This window comes from Heptranchias perlo, chromosome 13 (assembly GCF_035084215.1).
Source record: "Heptranchias perlo isolate sHepPer1 chromosome 13, sHepPer1.hap1, whole genome shotgun sequence".
In the NCBI taxonomy this organism is placed as follows: Eukaryota; Metazoa; Chordata; class Chondrichthyes; order Hexanchiformes; family Hexanchidae; genus Heptranchias; species Heptranchias perlo.
The window spans coordinates 58,238,910-58,259,402 of record NC_090337.1 but is presented as its reverse complement, the minus strand read 5'-3'; the positions used below and the strand labels follow the sequence as shown (position 1 = coordinate 58,259,402).

At 46.5% G+C, this 20,493-nt stretch overlaps 1 protein-coding gene across 1 annotated transcript in view; it reads left to right on the top strand.

The window, feature by feature from the left end:
- Positions 1-3,635: 3,635 nt before the first annotated feature.
- The window catches only part of LOC137331177 (complement C1q and tumor necrosis factor-related protein 9-like), a 104,196-nt gene continuing 87,338 nt past the window's right edge, over positions 3,636-20,493 (top strand). Inside the window, exon 1 of the mRNA XM_067994773.1 lies at positions 3,636-4,000. The gene's annotated coding sequence lies outside the window, so the exon portion shown is untranslated. The remainder of the gene's footprint in view (positions 4,001-20,493) is intronic.

Below are 20,493 nucleotides of genomic sequence, written 5' to 3'. Positions count from 1 at the left end.
TAAACTGGGAGCAGCCTTCCCCCTGGGCTGCTCCATGCTGTAATTTTTTCTGACTGTTGCAGCATCTGTCAGTGGCTGACTGCCCCTTTAAATAGAGCTCCTCCAGCTGACAGATCTTACTGCGCATGCGCAGATCAGCAGTGGGGAACCCGGAGGAGCAGGTAAGTGGATCCATTTAGTGGATTGTATGCTACAATCGCGCGGGGAGCTGACTAATTTCACTGGGCGCGATAGCCCCCCTGCCAAGAACCCGCAGCTCTGCTAACATCGGGCCCATGGGGTCAGAAGCTCAGCTTGCGGTCGAACAGGATGTCAAGATTTAAAACAGTCTGCTTCAAACAGTGACGGTGGCCTGGGAGGGGAATGGAACCCGTGGCAAGGGTACAGAGTTTGTGGTGGGGACCGAAGACAATGGCTTTGGTCTTTCCAATGTTTAACTGGAGGAAATATCAGCTTATCCAAGACTGGATGATCTGACATCACAGAAGCGGTTAAGGGGTCAAATCAGGTGGTGGAGAGGTAAAGCTGGGTGTAGTTAGCATACATGTGGCAGCTGACCCCATGTTTTTTGATGTTGTCGCCAAGAATCAGCATGTCGATGAGGGAGAGAAATGGGACAAGGATAGATCCCTGGGAACTCCTTAAGTAATGGTGAGGGACAGGAAGAGAAGCTATTGCTGGAGATATTCTGGCTACAATTAGATGGGAAAGAGTGGAATCAATCGCAGGCAGTCTCACTAGGCAGGACAATGGAGGAGAGGCTTTGGAGGAGGATGGCATGGTCGACTGTGTCAAAGGCTGCAGAGAGGTCGAGGAGGACAAGGAGCGATGGTGCACTATGGTGACGGTCACAGTCTGAGAGGATGTAATTTTTTACTTTGATTAGGGCTGTTTCAATGATGTGGCGGGGTGGAAGAGATTCAAACGGGTGGAGTTGCAGGAAAAATGGGCATGGATTTGGGAGGTGACAAAGCATTCAAGAACTTTGGAGGGGAAAGCTAGGCTGGAAATGGGGTGCTAGTGCAGTGCAAGATTAATGTTTTTTCTAATAAGTTGACCAACCTCACTGGGACCCACTAGTCACTGCACAAAGAAGCCACTGCTCTTCCTACAATAATATTCCCATTGACAGTCCCGGATGTGGTTGCCTTAGCCCCATACTAAATGCTCTCTTCAGTGTCACAATGTTACTGTTTGCTGGGGTTTTACAGCTCCGATTCTCTCTGGGCTTTCCTTATCCCTTCATCTGGTTAGGTTTGTCAGACCCAGGCACTCTAAGATGCTGGCTGTGGGCTTGCACTGGGACTGCCCTCCGATTGAAGGGTCTAAGAGAGTCTGGCAAAAAGGTAAAGGTGACCCTTAAGTTTGGTTAAAACCATTTTTCAAGTGCATCACTGGATCTTTGGGGGCTTGGGGCCCTTTAGCTACTGCTCGCCAACAGCTGCCAGAAGGCCCCAAAGCTGGCGGCCAGACTTGCAGCTATGGTCCATGTTTCCCAGCACAAAACCATGCCAGGAGTGGGTCTGCACCATAGGTGCAACCAGGTCATGTTAACAGCCCTTCCCCCCCAGATTTAGGCACAGCTTGGCCTGAACGGAACAAGAGGACTAGGAAAATTGGACCTATAGTTTTTACCCAGAAGCATACTGTTCCTCAAATTTGAAAAGTCAATGGCGCCGATATTTCCCTGCAGGTGGGGAGGGAGATTGGGGGTGGGGGGCGGGGGAGGTGTAGAAGCTGGGGAAGAACCTCAATTAAATTTTTTGAATCTATTTCCTGGCCAACAGCCAGCCAGATTGAGAGGCTGGCCTTGCTGTTGGGCGGGAAGGCCTGCGGCACCAGGCCGCCACGAGGGAGCAGAGAGGAAGGAAGGAGAGAGAACATGGGTCGGGGGGGGACATCGGAGGGGGGAGGCCTGGGAAGAAGATCATGGGTCGGGGAGGACATCGGATCGCGGTGAGGGGGTTTCGATCACGGGGGGCGGGAGGCGGCAGATCGCGGGGAGAGAAGCAGGTTTGCTTAAGGGGCTGGGGGGAAACACTCCAGCTCCTCCTGGCACACAAGCAGTGCTGGAAAGGCACTTACCTGCTGGATCTGGCCATTCTCGCCTCCCTTCAGCTGCCGGGTTTCCCGAGCCCTGAGAAAGCCGGCCCCCAGCCATTAAATTCAAAACTGTGCTAAAATTTGAGGCACGCAGTCGCATTAAAATATTTAAATGATGGACCCACCTCTGGAGAGCAGGTTAGTCGTCCGCCTCCCCAACCCAGCACTGTTAAAACCTGAAGTGGGGCGGGTTGGAGTCGGGTTTCCCATTTTTGAATTTTTAACCCTTGCCCGTCCTGGGGGGGTTAAAATCCCCCCCAATATATCTGTCCACTTTAGTTGCCATAGGACTTCAAATCCTCCACAAGAATGCAATTTCCTGTCTTCTAACGGGCTCGTGCTCGCAATGAAATATCTGGAGCTCATCCACATTAAAATTAGCATTACCATGGAAATGTGTATGGGACCTCCAAAGATAATCTGGTCCGCTGTAGCCCTGGGCTCTCCAGCCTTTGCTGTCTCAACACCACCGGACTTACCTTGTTGACAGCCAGGCAGCCTCTGGGCTGCCCGCTATTTTTGCTCCAGCCCAAAACTGGCGAGCTGCATCGGGATGTCTCTTTGGGGCAATGAATTCGTTGGTTCTATTTAAATGAGGTCCGGGCCTCGAAATGACTCCAAGCTCTTAGTACAAGCATGGGCGGGTGGCGAGCATGCTCCGCCTGGTCAGCTGCCCGAGAATTAAAATCTAGCCCAATATACCCCTTTGGAAACTTTAAACCAGAGGAGGAAGGGAAGATCGGTTGTGAAGTTGCAGAATCAGGCGAAGTCGCTTGCTTCAAATCTCTCCGTATGCTGTTAATCGCTTCCTGTGCACGACCAGGGTTTCGAGTCACAAAATTTGAAGAAATTCAGAGAAAACTCGGAAACCCTGAGAGTGAAATTCAACTTAGGTTGGGGTGCAAAATCGGCGGTAGCTGATTGGCTGTCCATTTGCATTCAAGTAAGTCGGCAGGGGTGGGGGGGGGGTGGTTTCAGCAGGGTCTCGCAGGCAGGGACAACTGGGGGGCAGCAGAGGCTAGACCTTCCTTGTGGAGACCAGAGGAGCAATCCTGCTCCTCCTGGCTCCACTAAGGAAAGTTTAACACTTACCTTACAGGAGCAGGTTTCACTAAGCAGGTGGCCATAGTGTGTGCCCCTCCTCAGTTGGCGGTTAAAATGCCATCAGGGTCCGAATGACATCATAGGTCACTGATATGCAAGTATGAAATGAGGCTGCTGCTCAATCAGATGGGCGCCTCAAAGAAGGCTCAGTTAGGTAGACAGGGATCAAACAGGAATGGGGTGGTAAGTTTTTGGAGGTGATTTAAACTGCGTGGCTACCCCATTCCCGCCGGCTGGGGTTGGTTAAATTCACCCCTTCAGTGTTAAATACAGCAGGTTGACATCTGTTGAATAAGCCACTATTTTCTGAGCTGACAGGTTCTGGGCTCTGTTATTACCCATTGTTTCTGCTGTTTGCTCGATCTCCACCAGCTGACTTCCTGTTGCTGTGGTTTACGGGCCATACAGCTTGTGCGTTTCCGTGATCAATTTCCCACTTGAAGCTTTATTGTCACACGATAGTTTACAGAGAGGAATTTGGTTTTAATTCTCTTTTTCTCCAGGGCCTTAGTGTGTGCCAACACATAGGCTTCGATATTGACCACCCCCACAATGAGCGGGGATTAAAAATAAAAACATGGGGAACACGTCCCCAACCTGCTGTTTACGTTTTTACAGAGGCAGGTTTCGAGGTGTCCCGCCATGGAGAGGCAGGACACTTTATTAACATATTTCAATCAGGCTCCCACAGTGCAAATGGGATTCGGTTTAAATTTTACAGCTGCTGTGCGGATTTTCCAGGGGTTGAGAAACCCGGCAGTGAAAGGGAGTTGGGAGTTCCCGGTTCCACAAGGTGAGTGCTTTTTACAGTGCCCCTCTCTCTCCCCCAACCTCTCCAAGCCCCAATGGCTGTCTCTCCCAGCCATGATCGCAGCTGATCTGACCACCCCAAAAAAAGCCCCAAATGCTGCCCTTCCCCCCTCCTGACAGCCGGGGATCGTCCCTAAATGTTCCCGGCGTGGCCTCCTGCCACTGGTTTTCCCACCAGGCAGCCAGCCAGGCTGTAAATTTGGCCAACAGCCGGGCAGGAAACGGAAGAAAAAAATGTTAATGTGGTTCTGCTGTTAAATTTGACAGGACCTCCGCGTCCCCGGCCTTGTCAGGCTCTTAGGCCGTTTTCAGCCTCCTCCGCACCCTCCCCGTCTCCCCGTAAATATCGGGGCCACAGAGTTGCAGCCAAAATAAGAGGGGTGAATAATCGGGGTGCAATGCAACTTCGGCAGGGGTGTATAATGGTTGGTAGCAGAGCCGCCGACCATTATACGCGCTGTCCTATTTTCCTTTTCATTGATCTGCTACCGCCCATTTTGCGCCCTTGCTGGAGTTGAATTTCACCCCCAGTAATTCTGGAGGGGTGGAGGAGGAGAAGGAGAGGGAGTGCTGACATGTCTGTCTCTCTTGTCTTCTTTGAGGGAGGGTGAAGAACTGAACTCTCTTTGCTTGACAGTGAGTTCAGATAGCTGTGATTTCATTATTTTGTTGCTTTGCTGTCAACACACAGGACTGAGGTGATGGCAACGTTAAACAAATATTTTGTTTCTGTCTTCACAGTAGAAGACACAAAAAACATACCAGAAACAGTCGGGTCTAATGAGAGTGAGGAATTTAAAGTAGTTAATATTAGTAAAGAAAAAGTACTGGAGAAATCAATGGGACTAAAAGCAGACAAATCCCCTGGACCTGATGGCCTACATCCTAGGGTTCTAAAAGAAGTGGCTGCAGCGATAGTGGATGCATTGGTTGTGATCTTCCAAAATTCCTTAGATTCTAGAATGGTCCCAGTGGATTGGAAGGTAGCAAATGTAACACTGTTATTCAAGGAAGGAGGAAGAGAGAAAACAGGGAACGACAGGCCAGTTAGCCTGACATCAGTAGTCAGGAAAATGCTGGAATCTATTATTAAGGATGTGGTAACAGGGCACTTAGGAAATCATAATATGATGAGACACAGTCAACGTGGTTTTATGAAAGGGAAATCATGTTTGACAAATCTAGTGGAGTGTTTTTGAGGATGTAACTAGCAGGGTAGATAAAGGGGAACCAGTGAATGTAGTATATTTGGATTTTCAAGTCATTCGATAAGATGTTACACAAAAGGTTGTTGCACAAGATAAGGGCTCATGGGGTTGGGGGTAATATACTAGCATGGATAGAGGATTGATTAACAGACAGAAAACAGAGAGTAGGAATAAACGGGTCATTTTCAGGTTGGCAGGTTGTAACTAGTGGGGTGCCACAAGGATCAGTGTTTGGGCCTCAGCTATTTACAATCTATATTGATGACTTAGATGAAGGGACCGAGTGTAATGTATCCAAGTTTGCTGACGATACAAAGCTAGGCTGGAAAGTAAGCTGTGAGGAGGATACGAAAAGTTTGCAAAAGGATATAGACAGGTTAAGTGAGTGGGCAAGAAGGTGGCACATGGAGTTTAATGTGGGGAAATGTGAGGTTAGCCACTTTGAACATAAGAAATAGAAGCAGGAGTGGGCCATATGGCCTCTCGAGCCTGCTCCGCCATTCAATAAGATCATAGCTGATGTTCTAACTCAACTCCACTTTCCTGCCTGATCCCCATATCCCTTGACTCCCCTAGAGTCCAAAAATCCATCGATCCCAGTCTTGAATATACTCAACAAATGAGCATCCACAGCCCTCTGGGGTACAGAATTCCAAATATTCACAACCGTCTGAGTGAAGAAATTTCTTCTCATCTCAGTCCTAAATGTCCGACCCCCTATCCTGAGACTATGTCCCCTAGTTCCAGACTCTCCAGCCAGGGGAAACATTACCTTATCAAGCCTTCTTAGCATCTTTTATGTTTCATTGGGATCACCTCTCATTCTTCTAAACTCCAGAGACTATAGGCCCATGCTACTCAATCTTTCCTGATAGGACAACCCTCTCATCCCAGGAATCAATCTAGTGAACCTTCGTTGCACCGCCTCTAAGGCAAGTATATCTTTCCTTAGGTAAGGAGACCAAAACTGTACACAGTACTCCAGGTGTGGTCTCACCAAAGCCCTATACAATTGCAGCAATACTTCCTTATTCTTGTACTCCAACCCCCTTACAATAAAGGCCAACAGACCATTTGCCTTCCTAATTGGAAGGAAGAATAGAAAAACAGAGTATTTTTTAAAATGGTGAGAAACTATTAAATGTTTGTGTTCAGAAGGATTTGGGTGTCCTTGTACATGAAACACAGAAAGTTGACATGCAGGTACAGCAACCAATAGGAAGGCAAATGGTATGTTGGCCTTTATTACAAAGGGGTTGGAGTACAAGAGTAAGGAAGTCTTGCTGCAGTTGTACAGGGCTTTGGTGCAACCACATCCGGAGTACTGTGTAGTTTTGGTCTCCTTACCTAAGGAAGGATATACTTGCTTTAGATGCGGTGCAACAAAAGTTCACTAGATTGATTCCTGGGATGAGAGGGTTGTCCTATGAGGAGAGATTGAGTGGAATGGACCTATAGTCTCTGGAGTTTAGAAGAATGGGGTGATCTCATTGAAACATACAAGATTCTGAGAGGGCTCGACAGGGTAGATGCTGAGAGGCTGTTCCCCCTGGCTGGATAGTCTAGAACTAGGGGGTATAGTCTCAGGATAAGGGGTCAGACATTGAGGACTGAGATGAGGAGGAATTTCTTCACTTAGAGGGTTGTGAATCTTTGGAATTCTCAACCCCAGATGGCTGTGGATGCTCAGTCATTGAGTATATTCAAGAATGAGATTGATAGATTTTTGTATACTAAGGGAATCAAGGAACAAGGGGATCTGGCAGGAAAATGGAGTTAAGGTCAAAGAACAGCCACAATCTTATTGAATGGTGGAGCAGTCTCGCAGGACCGTATGGCCTACTCCTGCTCCTATTTCTTGTGTTCTTATATTCTTAACACCTCTGTGATTTATTACCTAGCCATCTAGGACAAACAATGCTGCCGTTACAGGGGCTGAAGGACATGGCATCCTTATTTTGGAGTGGTTATGCCAACTATTACCTGGGTTTTATGGCTCATGGTATATTTCAAAAGGAGAGCTGGGGGAGCATTTGCTTTTGTTGAATCTGCCATGGCTCGAGATCAGAGCTGCTCTTGGTACCTGATTTAAACAAGTGAAAGGGAAAAGCGTAGAGCAGCGGAAAGAAAGTGTACTTTAGGCACGACAGATAAAATAAAAACTAGAAGGCATAAGGCGATTAACCCATAAGAACAAAAGAACATAAGAAATAGGAGCAGGAGTAGGCCAATCGGCCCCTCGAGCCTGCTCCGCCATTCAATAAGATCATGGCTGATCTGATCCTAACCTCAAATCTAAATTCATGTCCAATTTCCTGCCCGCACCCCGTAACCCCTAATTCCCTTTACTTCTAGGAAACTGTCTATTTCTGTTTTAAATTTATTTAATGATGTAGCTTCCACAGCTTCCTGGGGCAGCAAATTCCACAGACCTACTACCCTCTGAGTGAAGAAGTTTCTCCTCATCTCAGTTTTGAAAGAGCAGCCCCTTATTCTAAGATTATGCCCCCTAGTTCTAGTTTCACCCATCCTTGGGAACATCCTTACCGCATCCACCCGATCAAGCCCCTTCACAATCTTATATGTTTCAATAAGATCGCCTCTCATTCTTCTGAACTCCAATGAGTAGAGTCCCAATCCACTCAACCTCTCCTCATATGTCCGCCCCCTCATCCCCAGGATTAACCGAGTCAACATTCTTTGTACTGCCTCGAGAGCAAGTATGTCTTTTCTTAAGTATGGACACCAAAACTGTAAGCAGTATTCCAGGTGCGCTCTCACCAATACCTTATATAACTGCAGCAATACCTCCCTGTTTTTATATTCTACCCCCGAGCAATAAAAGCCAACATTCCGTTGGCCTTCTTGATCACCTGCTGCACCTGCATACTAACTTTTTGATTTTCTTGCACTAGGACCCCCAGATCCCTTTGTACTGCAGTACTTTCCAGTTTCTCGCCATTAAGATAATAACTTGCTCTCTGATTTTTCCTGCCAAAGTGCATAACCTCACATTTTCCAATATTGTATTGCATCTGCCAAATCTCCGCCCACTCACCCAGCCTGTCTATATCCCCTTGTAGGTTTTTTATGTTCTCCTCACTCTCTACTTTCCCTCCCATCTTTGTATCATCTGCAAACTTTGAAATGCTACAATCGGTCCCCTCCTCCAAATCGTTAATATAGATTGTAAAGAGTTGGGGACCCAGCGCTGACCCCTGCGGAACACCACTGGCTACTGGTTGCCAGTCCGAGAATGAACCATTTATCCCAACTCTCTGCTTCCTGTTAGATAACCAATCCTCCACCCATGCCAGAATATTACCCCCAATCCAGTGATTCTTTATCTTGAGCAATAATCTTTTATGTGGCACCTTGTCGAATGCCTTCTGGAAGTCTAAATACACTACGTCCACTGGTTCCCCTTTATCCACCCTGTACGTTATGTCCTCAAAGCACTCAAGCAAATTTGTCAGACATGACTTCCCCTTCGTAAAGCCATGCTGACTTTGTCCTATTAAATTATGTTTATCCAAATGTTCCGCTTCTGTCTCCTTAATAATAGACTCCAAAATTTTACCCACCACAGATGTTAGGCTAACTGGTCTATAATTTCCAGCCTTCTGCCTACTACCCTTTTTAAACAAGGGTGTTACATTAGCAGTTTTCCAATCTGCCAGGACCTTTGCCGAGTCCAGAGAATTTTGGAAAATTATTACCAAAGCATCCACAATCCCTACTGCCACTTCCCTCAAGACCCTAGGACGTAAGCCATCAGGTCCAGGGGATTTATCCGCCTTAAGTCCCATTAATTTACTGAGTACCAATTCCTCAGTGATTTTAATCGTATTTAGCTCCTCCCCCCCTAGAGCCCCCTCTTTGTCGAGTGTTGGGATATTCTTAGTGTCCTCTACCGTAAAGACTGAAACAAAATATTTGTTCAGCATTTTTGCCATCTCCATGTTTCCCACCATTAATTTCCCGGTCTCATCCTCTAAGGGACCTACGTTTGCCTTAGCCACCCTTTTTCTTTATATATAACTATAGAAACTCTTGCTATCTGTTTTTATATTTTTTGCTAATTTATTTTCATAATCTATCTTCCCTTTCTTAATCCATCCTTTAGTTACTTTTTGCTGTCTTTTGAAGACTTCCCAATCTTCTATCCTCCCACTAAGTTTGGCTACCATATATGTCCTTGTTTTTAGTCGGAGACTACCCTTAATTTCTTTACTTAGCCACGGATGGCTGTCATTTCTTTTACACCCTTTTTTCCTCAGTGGAATATATTTTTTTGAAAGTTGTAAAATAACTCGTTAAATAAACACCACTGTTCATGTACCGTCTTACCCTTTAATCTATTTTCCCAGTCCACTTTAATCAATTCCGCTCTCATACCATCATAGTCTCCTTTATTCAAGCTCAGCACACTTGTTTGAGAACCAACCTTCTCACCCTCTAATTGGTTGTGGAATGTAACCATGTTATGGTCACTCATTCCAAGGGGATCCTTAACTAGGACATTATTAATTAATCCTGGCTCATTACACAGGACCAAGTCCAAGGTTGCTTGCCTCTTTGTAGGATCAGTTACATACTGCTCAAGAAATCCATCCCTAATACACTCAATAAACTCTTCCTCAAGGCTGCCCTGCCCAATTTGATTTGTCCAGTTAATATGAAGTTAAAATCCCCCATAATTATAGCTGTTCCCTTATTACATGCCCCGACTATTTCATGATTAATACTTCTTCCAGCAGAGTTGCAACTATTAGGAGGCCTATATACTACGCCCACTAGTGTTTTTCCCCTTATTATTCCTTATCTCTACCCAAACTGTTTCATTATCCTGATCCTTTGTCCCAATATCATTTCTCAGTATTACAGTGATTCCTTCCTTTATTAACATAGCCACCCCACCTCCCCTTCCTTCCTGCCTGTCCTTCCTAATTGTTAAATACCCTGGCATATTTAATTCCCAGTCGTTGTCACCCTGCAGCCATGTTTCTGTAATGGCCACAAGATCATACCCATACGTAGTTATTTGTGCCGTTAACTCGTCCATTTTGTTACGAATGCTACGTGCGTTCAGATAAAGAACTTTCAAATATGTTTTGTGACACTTAGTTCCTGCTTTTTCCTTTTTTAACACTTTACCTTTTACTCCATACCTTCTGTCCCTTCCTGACGCACTTTCCTCTGTCTCCCTGCTCAGGTTCCTAACCCCCTGCCACAGCTTTGGTGCTGGGTTAATCGCCTTACGCCTTCTGGTTTTTATTTTATCTGTCGTGCCTAAAGTACACTTTCTTTCCGCTGCTCTATGATTTTCCCTTTCACTTGTTCTTGAACAACTGTTTGTACTATTTGTATTGTAGATTTCCCCTGGGTTTTCCCCTCTCTTGCTGCTCTCAACTTTATTCCCTTCTGACTACCCGCTCAGTTTCCCATCCCCCTGCCACTCTAGTTTAAATCTTCCCCAACAGCACTAGCAAACACCCCCGCGAGGACATTGGTCCCGGTCCTGCTCGGGTGTAACCCGTCACGCTTGTACAGGTCCCACCTTCCCCAGAACCGGTCCCAATGTACCAGCAATCTAAATTCCTCCCTCCTACACCATCCCTGCAGCCACGCATTCATCCTGTCTATTCTCCTGTTCCAATACTCACTAGCACGTGGCACCGGTAGTAATCCTGAAATCACTACCTTTGAAGTCCTGCTTTTTAATTTATCTCCTAACTCCTTAAATTCACCTTGCAGGACCCCATCCCTTTATTTACCTATGTCGTTGGTACCAACATGGACCACGACTACTGGCTGTTCACCCTCCCCCTCCAGAATGCCCTGCAGCCGCTCCGTGACATCCTTGACCCTAGCACCAGGGAGGCAACATACCATCCTGGAGTCATGTTTGCAGCCGCAGAAACGCCTATCTGTTCCCCTTACAATTGAATCCCCTATCACTATAGTCCTGCCACTCTTCTTCCTCCCCTCCTGTGCAGCAGAGCCACCCGTGGTGCCCTGAACCTAGTTCTTGCTGCTTTCCCCTGATAAGCCATCTCCCCCAACAGTATCTAAAGCAGAATATCTGTTTGAGAGGGGGATGGCCCCAGGGGACTCCTGCTCTACCTGCCTAGTCCTTTTACTCTGCCTGGCGGTCACCCATTTCCTTTCTGCCTGCGTACTCTTTACGTGCGGTGTGACCACCTCACTGAACATGCTATCCACGATAGTCTCAGCATCGCAGTTGCTCCACAGTGAATCCACCCGCAGCTCCAGCTCCGAAATGCGGTTCGCCAGTAGCTGCAGCTGGACACACTTCCTGCACACATGGTCGCCAGAGACACTGGTAGTGTCCATGACTTCCCACATAGTGCAGGAGGAGCATATCACGTGTGCGAGCTGTGCTGCCATGACTTGCCTTAGACTCTCAGACTCTCCTCCCGCTCTAGGTCTCTCCTTTTATACTGTGCTCACCTCTCGGACTCTCCTGCCTCACCTGTGACGTCGCACAGTAGTTGTCTCTTGTTGCAGGTCTGCTGCTGCTTTTATTCCCTAATCTCAGTCTTCAACTCTCAGGTCCACTGCCGCTCTGCGGAAAAAGTTCGGAAAAGCAAGGCAAAGCAGCACCTCCTTCCCCCACTTCACCGAACTCCCACACTTAACAAACTCTCCGTTCACACTGTGTTGTCTGCGCACCGTGCTGTCGCAGCATCAAAGCTGTGGCAGGGGGTTGGGAACCTGAGCAGGGAGACAGAGGAAAGCGTGTCAGGAAGGGACAGAAGGTATGGAGTAAAAGGTAAAGTGTTAAAAAAGGAAAAAGCAGGAACTAAGTGTCACAAAACATATTTGAAAGTTCTTTATCTGAACGCACGTAGCATTCGTAACAAAATGGACGAGTTAACGGCACAAATAACTACGTATGGGTATGATCTTGTGGCCATTACAGAAACATGGCTGCAGGGTGACAACGACTGGGAATTAAATATGCCAGGGTATTTAACAATCAGGAAGGACAGGCAGGAAGGAAGGGGAGGTGGGGTGGCTATGTTAATAAAGGAAGGAATCACTGTAATACTGAGAAATTATATTGGGACAAAGGATCAGGACAATGAAACAGTTTGGGTAGAGATAAGGAATAATAAGGGGAAAAACACTAGTGGGCGTAGTATATAGGCCTCCTAATAGTTGCAACTCTGCTGGAAGAAGTATTAATCATGAAATAGTCGGGGCATGTAATAAGGGAACAGCTATAATTATGGGGGATTTTAACTTCATATTAACTGGACAAATCAAATTGGGCAGGGCAGCCTTGAGGAAGAGTTTATTGAGTGTATTAGGGATGGATTTCTTGAGCAGTATGTAACTGATCCTACAAGGGGGCAGGCAACCTTGGACTTGGTCCTGTGTAATGAGCCAGGATTAATTAATTATGTCCTAGTTAAGGATCCCCTTGGAATGAGTGACCATAACATGGTTACATTCCATATCCAATTAGAGGGTGAGAAGGTTGGTTCTCAAACAAGCGAGCTGAGCTTGAATAAAGGAGACTATGATGGTATGAGAGCGGAATTGATTAAAGTGGACTGGGAAAATAGATTAAAGGGTAAGACAGTACATGAACAGTGGTGTTTATTTGACGAGTTATTTTACAACTTTCAAAAAAAATATATTCCACTGAGGAAAAAAGGGTGTAAAAGAAATGACAGCCATCCGTGGCTAAGTAAAGAAATTAAGGGTAGTCTCCGACTAAAAACAAGGACATATATGGTAGCCAAACTTAGTGGGAGGATAGAAGATTGGGAAGTCTTCAAAAGACAGCAAAAAGTAACTAAAGGATGGATTAAGAAAGGGAAGATAGATTATGAAAATAAATTAGCAAAAAATATAAAAACAGATAGCAAGAGTTTCTATAGTTATATAAAAAGAAAAAGGGTGGCTAAGGCAAACGTAGGTCCCTTAGAGGATGAGACCGGGAAATTAATGGTGGGAAACATGGAGATGGCAAAAATGCTGAACAAACATTTTGTTTCAGTCTTTACGGTAGGGGACACTAAGAATATCCCAACACTGGACAAACAGGGAGCTCTAGGGGGGAGGAGCTAAATACGATTAAAATCACTGAGGAATTGGTAATCAGTAAATTAATGGGACTCAAGGTGGATAAATCCCCTGGACCTGATGGCTTACATCCTAGGGTCTTGAGGGAAGTGGCAGTAGGTATTGTGGATGCTTTGATAATAATTTTCCAAAATTCTCTGGACTCATCAAAGGTCCCAGCAGATTGGAAAACTGCTAATGTAACACCCTTATTTAAAAAGGGTAGTAGGCAGAAGGCTGGAAATTATAGACCAGTTAGCCTAACATCTGTGGTGGATAAAATTTTGGAGTCTATTATTAAGGAGACAGTAGCGGAACATTTGGATAAACATAATTTAATAGGACAAAGTCAGCATGGCTTTATGAAGAGGAAGTCATGTCTGACAAATTTGCTTGAGTTCTTTGAGGACATAACGTACAGGGTGGATAAAGGGGAACCAGTGGAAGTAGTGTATTCAGACTTCCAGAAGGCATTCGACAAGGTGCCACATAAAAGATTATTGCTCAAGATAAAGAATCACTGGATTGGGGGTAATATTCTGGCATGGGTGGAGGATTGGTTATCTAACAGGAAGCAGAGAGTTGGGATAAATGGTTCAGTCTCGGACTGGCAACCAGTAGCCAGTGGTGTTCCGCAGGGGTCAGCGCTGGGTCCCCAACTCTTTACAATCTATATTAACGATTTGGAGGAGGGGACAGAGTGAAACATATCAAAGTTTGCAGATGATACAAAGATGAGAGGGAAAGTAGAGAGTGAGGAGGACATAAAAAACCTACAAGGGGATATAGACAGGCTGGGTGAGTGGGCGGAGATTTGGCAGATGCAATACAATATTGGAAAATGTGAGGTTATGCACTTTGGCATGAAAAATCAGAGAGCAAGTTATTATCTTAATGGCGAGAAACTGGAAAGTATTGCAGTACAAAGGGATCTGGGGTTCCTCGTGCAAGAAAATCAAAAAGTTAGTATGCAGGTGAAGCAGGTGATCAAGAAGGCCAATGGAATGTTGGCTTTTATTGCTAGGGGGATAGAATATAAAAACAGGGAGGTATTGCTGCAGTTATATAAGGTATTGGTGAGAGCGCACCTGGAATACTGCTTACAGTTTTGGTGTCCATACTTAAGAAAAGACATACTTGCTCTCGAGGCAGTACAAAGAAGGTTGACTCGGTTAATCCCGGGGATGAGGAGGCGGACATATGAGGAGAGGTTGAGTAGATTGGGACTCTACTCATTGGAGTTCAGAAGAATGAGAGGCGATCTTATTGAAACATATAAGATTGTGAAGGGGCTTGATCGGGTGGATGCGGTAAGGATGTTCCCAAGGATGGGTGAAACTAGAACTAGGGGGCATAATCTTAGAATAAGGGGCTGCTCTTTCAAAACTGAGATGAGGAGAAACTTCTTCACTCAGAGGGTAGTAGGTCTGTGGAATTTGCTGCCCCAGGAAGCTGTGGAAGCTACATCATTAAATAAATTTAAAACAGAAATAGACAGTTTCCTAGAAGTAAAGGGAATTAGGGGTTACGGGGAGCGGGCAGGAAATTGGACATGAATTTAGATTTGAGGTTAGGATCAGATCAGCCATGATCTTATTGAATGGCGGAGCAGGCTCGAGGGGCCAATTGGCCTACTCCTGCTCCTATTTCTTATGTTCTTATGTTCTTAATGCTGCCACTCAAACTTACATCCTCCAATCTCAAGGGATGGGTGGGGTCCTTCTATAGAGGTCTCGCTTGTAGAACATGGAGCATACCGAACTCTGCAAACACTGTATGGCCTGCTTCATTCTCCTCCCACTTTTCCTCCTTCAAACTTGGGAAGGTGTGTTAAACTGGAATTCATAAAACTTCCTATTCACAGTGCAGAGTATCAAAGATGCCAAGTGCTAATCTCAGCCCACACATCTGGCAAACTGGACAAGGACATCTGGGTTCGTGCAGCTCGTATGGGCAATCTGGCATGCCTAGGCAATGATTTGCTGTTTCTTCCATATTTTGTTGGGCATTGGATTATTTGACAGAACCTTGACATTATGGCCATTTGAGACAAAGGTGACCAATATGTCGCCCAGATGTTGAAATTGAGTGCTGTCTGGTTTAACAAATCACCTGCTGTGTGATGTGCCCATTTTTGTTTGTGTCTCTTCAACATTTCCTTTAGGCCACTAAATTTGTTAAAGAAACTCTGAAACCTGAATCTAACTGTAATCTCTCTCTGAATCAACTACGGGATAACAAAGCAGCTCCCAATGACTGTATAACAAAGCCAGATGGACCAGTAGGCCCCAGGCTCCGTCCCCAGACTGTGCAGATGTATTGCTCCCAGATGGGGTGGCAGTAGGATTACTACAATTGGGCTCAATGCCCCAGGAGCATCACATCTCCAGTACTCAGACCCTGGCTCACCTGCAATACTTATTCCTCACATCAGCTGCAATATTCAGGGCCTGCCTTGCCTTAAGTACTCAGGCCCTGACTCGGTTCCAGTCCTCAGGGTCTAACAGTTTGAAGAATGGACATAGGAACGTCAATTGATGCGGTGATGTGTTATGTAAATGTACTCATGTATTCAGTAGACGTAGATAGGGCGTGCTGATGTGCATCACGTTAGGGAGGCGTAATTAACCCTATAAAGATGTGGCGCAACAGAGCTTAGGCTAGCATGAGCAGTCAAGACGAAATGCTTACGACAACCGATGAGGTGCACGTGAGTTACTTTCGGTACCAGTTTCATGAGCACTGCATGTAATGGGTTATATTAATGATTTGAAGAATGAAAGATATTAATTAGACGTCTCAGTATTTCCTTATCTTCAAACTTGTATTTTTTTTTCATTCATTCATGGGATGTGGGCGATGCTGGCAAGGCCAGCATTTATTGCCCATCCCTCATTGCCCTTGAGAAGGTGATAGTGAACCGCCTTCTTGAACCACTGCAGTTCGTGTGGTGAAGGTTCTCGCACAGTGCTGTTAGGTAGGGAGTTCCAGGATTTTGACCCAGCGATGATGAAGGAATGGCGATATATTTACAAGTCAGGATGGTGTGTGACTTGGAGGGGAACGTGCAGATGGTGTTGTTCCCATGCACCTGCTGCCCTTGTCCTTCTAGGTGGTAGAGGTCGTGGGATTGGGAGGTGCTGTCAAAGAAGCCTTGGCAAGTTGCTGCAGTGCATCCTGTAGATGGTGCACACTGCAGCCACAGTGCGCTGATGATGGAGGGAGTGAATATTTAAGGTAGTGGATTGAGTGCCAATCAAGTAGGCTGCTTTGTCCTGGATGGTGTCTAGCTTCTTGAGTGTTGTTGGAGCTGTATTCCATCACACTCCTGACTTATGCCTTGTAGATGGTGGAAAGGCTTTGGGGAGTCAGGAGGTGAGTCACTCGCCACAGAATACCCAGCCTCTGACCTGCTCTTGTAGCCACAGTATTTATGCGGCTAGTCCAGTTAAGTTTCTGGTCAATGGTGACCCTCGGGATGTTGTTGATGGGGGATATGGCGATGGTAATGCCGTTGAATGTCAAGGGGAGGTGGTTAGACTCTCTCTTGTTGGAGATAACAATTGTAAACAATTTTACAACACTAAGTTATAGTCCAACGATTTTATTTGAAATTTACAAGCTTTCGGAGGCTTCCTCCTTCCTCAGGTAAATGTCAGGAACTCCTCGAAGCCTACGCATTTATAAATCACAGAACAATACATGGTGATGACAGATAGTCTTTGCAACTGCCCGTTGCCAAGGCAATCACAGTGTTCAGACAGAGAGGTGTTACCTACAGAGCCCCTGAATATACAGTGAACAAAAAAAAACAAACAGAGAAAAAAAGAGAGAGAGAGGCAGAAACATCCGGAAGGCAGAGAAAGCCAGCAAATGACCCGTTATATTAAAAACAGATAGCTTTTGTTCGCTGGTGGGGTTACGTGTAGCGTGACATGAACCCAAGATCCCGGTTGAGGCCGTCCTCATGGGTGCGGAACTTGGCTATCAATTTCTGCTCGACGATTTTGCGTTGTCGTGTGTCTCGAAGGCCGCCTTGGAGTGCGCTTACCCAAAGGTCGGTGGCTGAATGTCCCTGACTGCTGAAGTGTTCCCCGACTGGGAGGGAACCCTCCTGTCTGGCGATTGTTGCACGGTGTCCGTTCATCCGTTGTCGCAGCGTCTGCATGGTCTCGCCAATGTACCATGCTCTGGGGCATCCTTTCCTGCAACGTATGAGGGAGACAACGTTGGCCGAGTCACAGGAGTATGAACCATGTACCTGGTGAGTGGTGTCCTCTCGTGTGATGGTGGTATCTGTGTCGATGATCTGGCATGTCTTGCAGAGGTTACCGTGGCAGGGTTGTATGGTGTCGTGGACGCTGTTCTCCTGAAAGCTGGGTAATTTGCTGCGAACAATAGTCTGTTTGAGGTTGGGTGGCTGTTTAAAGGCGAGTAGTGGAGGGTGTGGGGATGGCCATAGCGAGGTGTTCGTCGTCACTGATGACATGTTGAAGGCTGCGGAGAACATGGCGTAGTTTCTCCGCTCCGGGGAAGTACTGGACGACGAAGGGTACTCTGTTGGTTGCGTCCCGTGTTAGTCTTCTGAGGAGGTCTATGCGATTTTTTTGCTGTGGCCCGTCGGAACTGTCGATCGATGAGTCGAGCGTCATATCCCGTTCTTACTAGGGCGTCTTTCAGCGTCTGTAGGTGTCCATCGCGTTCCTCCTCGTCTGAGCAGACCCTGTGTATTCGCAGGGCCTGGCCATAGGGGATGGCCTCTTTGACGTGGTTAGGGTGGAAGCTGGAAAAGTGGAGCATCGTGAGGTTGTCCGTGGGTTTGCGGTAGAGTGAGGTGCCCGTCTTTGATGGAGATTCGTGTGTCCAAGAAAGAAACTGATTCTGAGGAGTAGTCCATGGTGAGCTTAGAGAGTCATAGAGTCATACAGCACGGATAGAGGCCCTTCGGCTCATCGTGTCCGCGCCGGCCATCAGCCCTGTCTACTCTAATCCCATATTCCAGCATTTGGTCCGTAGCCTTGTATGCTATGGCATTTCAAGTGCTCATCCAAATGCTTCTTGAATGTTGTGAGGGTTCCTGCCTCCACAACCCTTTCAGGCAGTGAGTTCCAGACTCCAGCCACCCTCTGGGTGAAAAAGTTCTTTCTCAAATCCCCTCTAAACCTCCCGCCTTTTACCTTGAATCTATGTCCCCTTGTTATAGAACCCTCAACGAAGGGAAAAAGCTCCTTAGTATCCATCCTATCTGTGCCCCTCATAATTTTGTACACCTCAATCATGTCCCCCCTCAGCCTCCTCTGCTCCAAGGAAAACAAACCCAATCTTCCCAGTCTCTCTTCATAGCTGAAGCGCTCCAGCCCTGGTAACATCCTGGTGAATCTCCTCTGCACCCTCTCCAAAGCGATCACATCCTTCCTGTAGTGTGGCGACCAGAACTGCACACAGTACTCCAGCTGTGGCCTACTCCTCAGAATCAGTTTCTTTCTTGGACACACGAATACCCAGCTTTCAGGAGAACAGCGTCCACGACACCACACAACCCTGCCACGGTAACCTCTGCAAGACATGCCAGATCATCGACACAGATACCACCATCACACGAGAGGACACCACCCGCCAGGTGCATGGTTCATACTCCTGTGACTCGGCCAACGTTGTCTCCCTCATACGTTGCAGGAAAGGATGCCCCAGAGCATGGTACATTGGCGAGACCATGAAGACGCTGCGACAACGGATGAACGGACACCGCGCAACAATCGCCAGACAGGAGGGTTCCCTCCCAGTCGGGGAACACTTCAGCAGTCAGGGACATTCAGCCACCGACCTTTGGGTAAGCGTACTCCAAGGCGGCCTTCGAGACACACGACAACGCAAAATCGTCGAGCAGAAATTGATAGCCAAGTTCCGCACTCATGAGGACGGCCTCAACTGGGGTCTTGGGTTCATGTCACGCTACACGTAACCCCACCAGCGAACAAAAGCTATCTGTTTTTAATATAACGGGTCATTTGCTGACTTTCTCTGCCTTCCGGATGTTTCTGCCTCTCTTTTTTTTTCTGTTTGTTTTTTTTTGTTGACTGTATATTCGGGGGCTCTGTAGGTAACACCTCTCTGTCTGAACACTGTGATTGCCTCAACGGGCAGTTGCAAAGACTATCTGTAATCACCATGTATTGTTCTGTGATTTATAAATGCATAGGCTTCGAGGAGTTCCTTACATTTACCTGAGGAAGGAGGAAGCCTCCGAAAGCTTGTAAATTTCAAATAAAATCGTTGGACTGTAACTTGGTGTTGTAAAATTGTTTACAATTGTCAACCCCAGTCCATCACCGGCATCTCCACAACATTGTTGGAGATGGTCATTGCCTGGTACTAGTCTGGCGCAAATGTTACTCAGGGTGAGGATTGAGGGTTAATTGTTATGAAGGGTAAGGATAAATGACTATCCCATAAATCCAACAAGGGCCTGACTCAGTTCTAATACTCCATCTGTTTCTTTACAGTTGGATGCTGCAATGAGGGCAATGTTGGGATCTGACTGGATGCATGAATCAAGCTGGGGTGAATGGCCTTCCTCCGTAATTGTCTAGTGATATGTATATGCACATTAAATACAGTGGAATACATACGGTAGCATAGTGGTTATGTTACTGGGCTAGTAATCCAGAGGCCTGGACTAAAATCCAGAGTCATGAGTTCAAATCCCGCCACGGCAGCTGGCGAATTTAAATTCAGTTAATTAATTAAATTCAATTAATTAAATAAAAAAATCTGGAATTAAAATACTAGTATCAGTAATGATGGCCATGAAACTACCGGATTGTCGTAAAAACCCATCTGGTTCACTAATGTCCTTTAGGGAAGGAAGCCTGCCGCCCTTACCCGGTCTGGCCTATATATGACTCCAGATCCACAGCAATGTGGTTGATTCTTAATTGCCCTCTGAAATGGCCTAGCAAGCCACTCAGTTGTAAAATCTCGCTACGAAAAGTCATAATAAGAATAAAACCGGACGGACCACCCAGCATCGGACCACTAGGCACCGGACACGACAACGGCAAAACACCAAGCCCAGTCGACCCTGCAAGGTCCTCCTTACTAACATCTGGGGACTTGTGCCAAAATTGGGAGAGCTGTCCCACAGACTAGTCAAGCAACAGCCTGACATAGC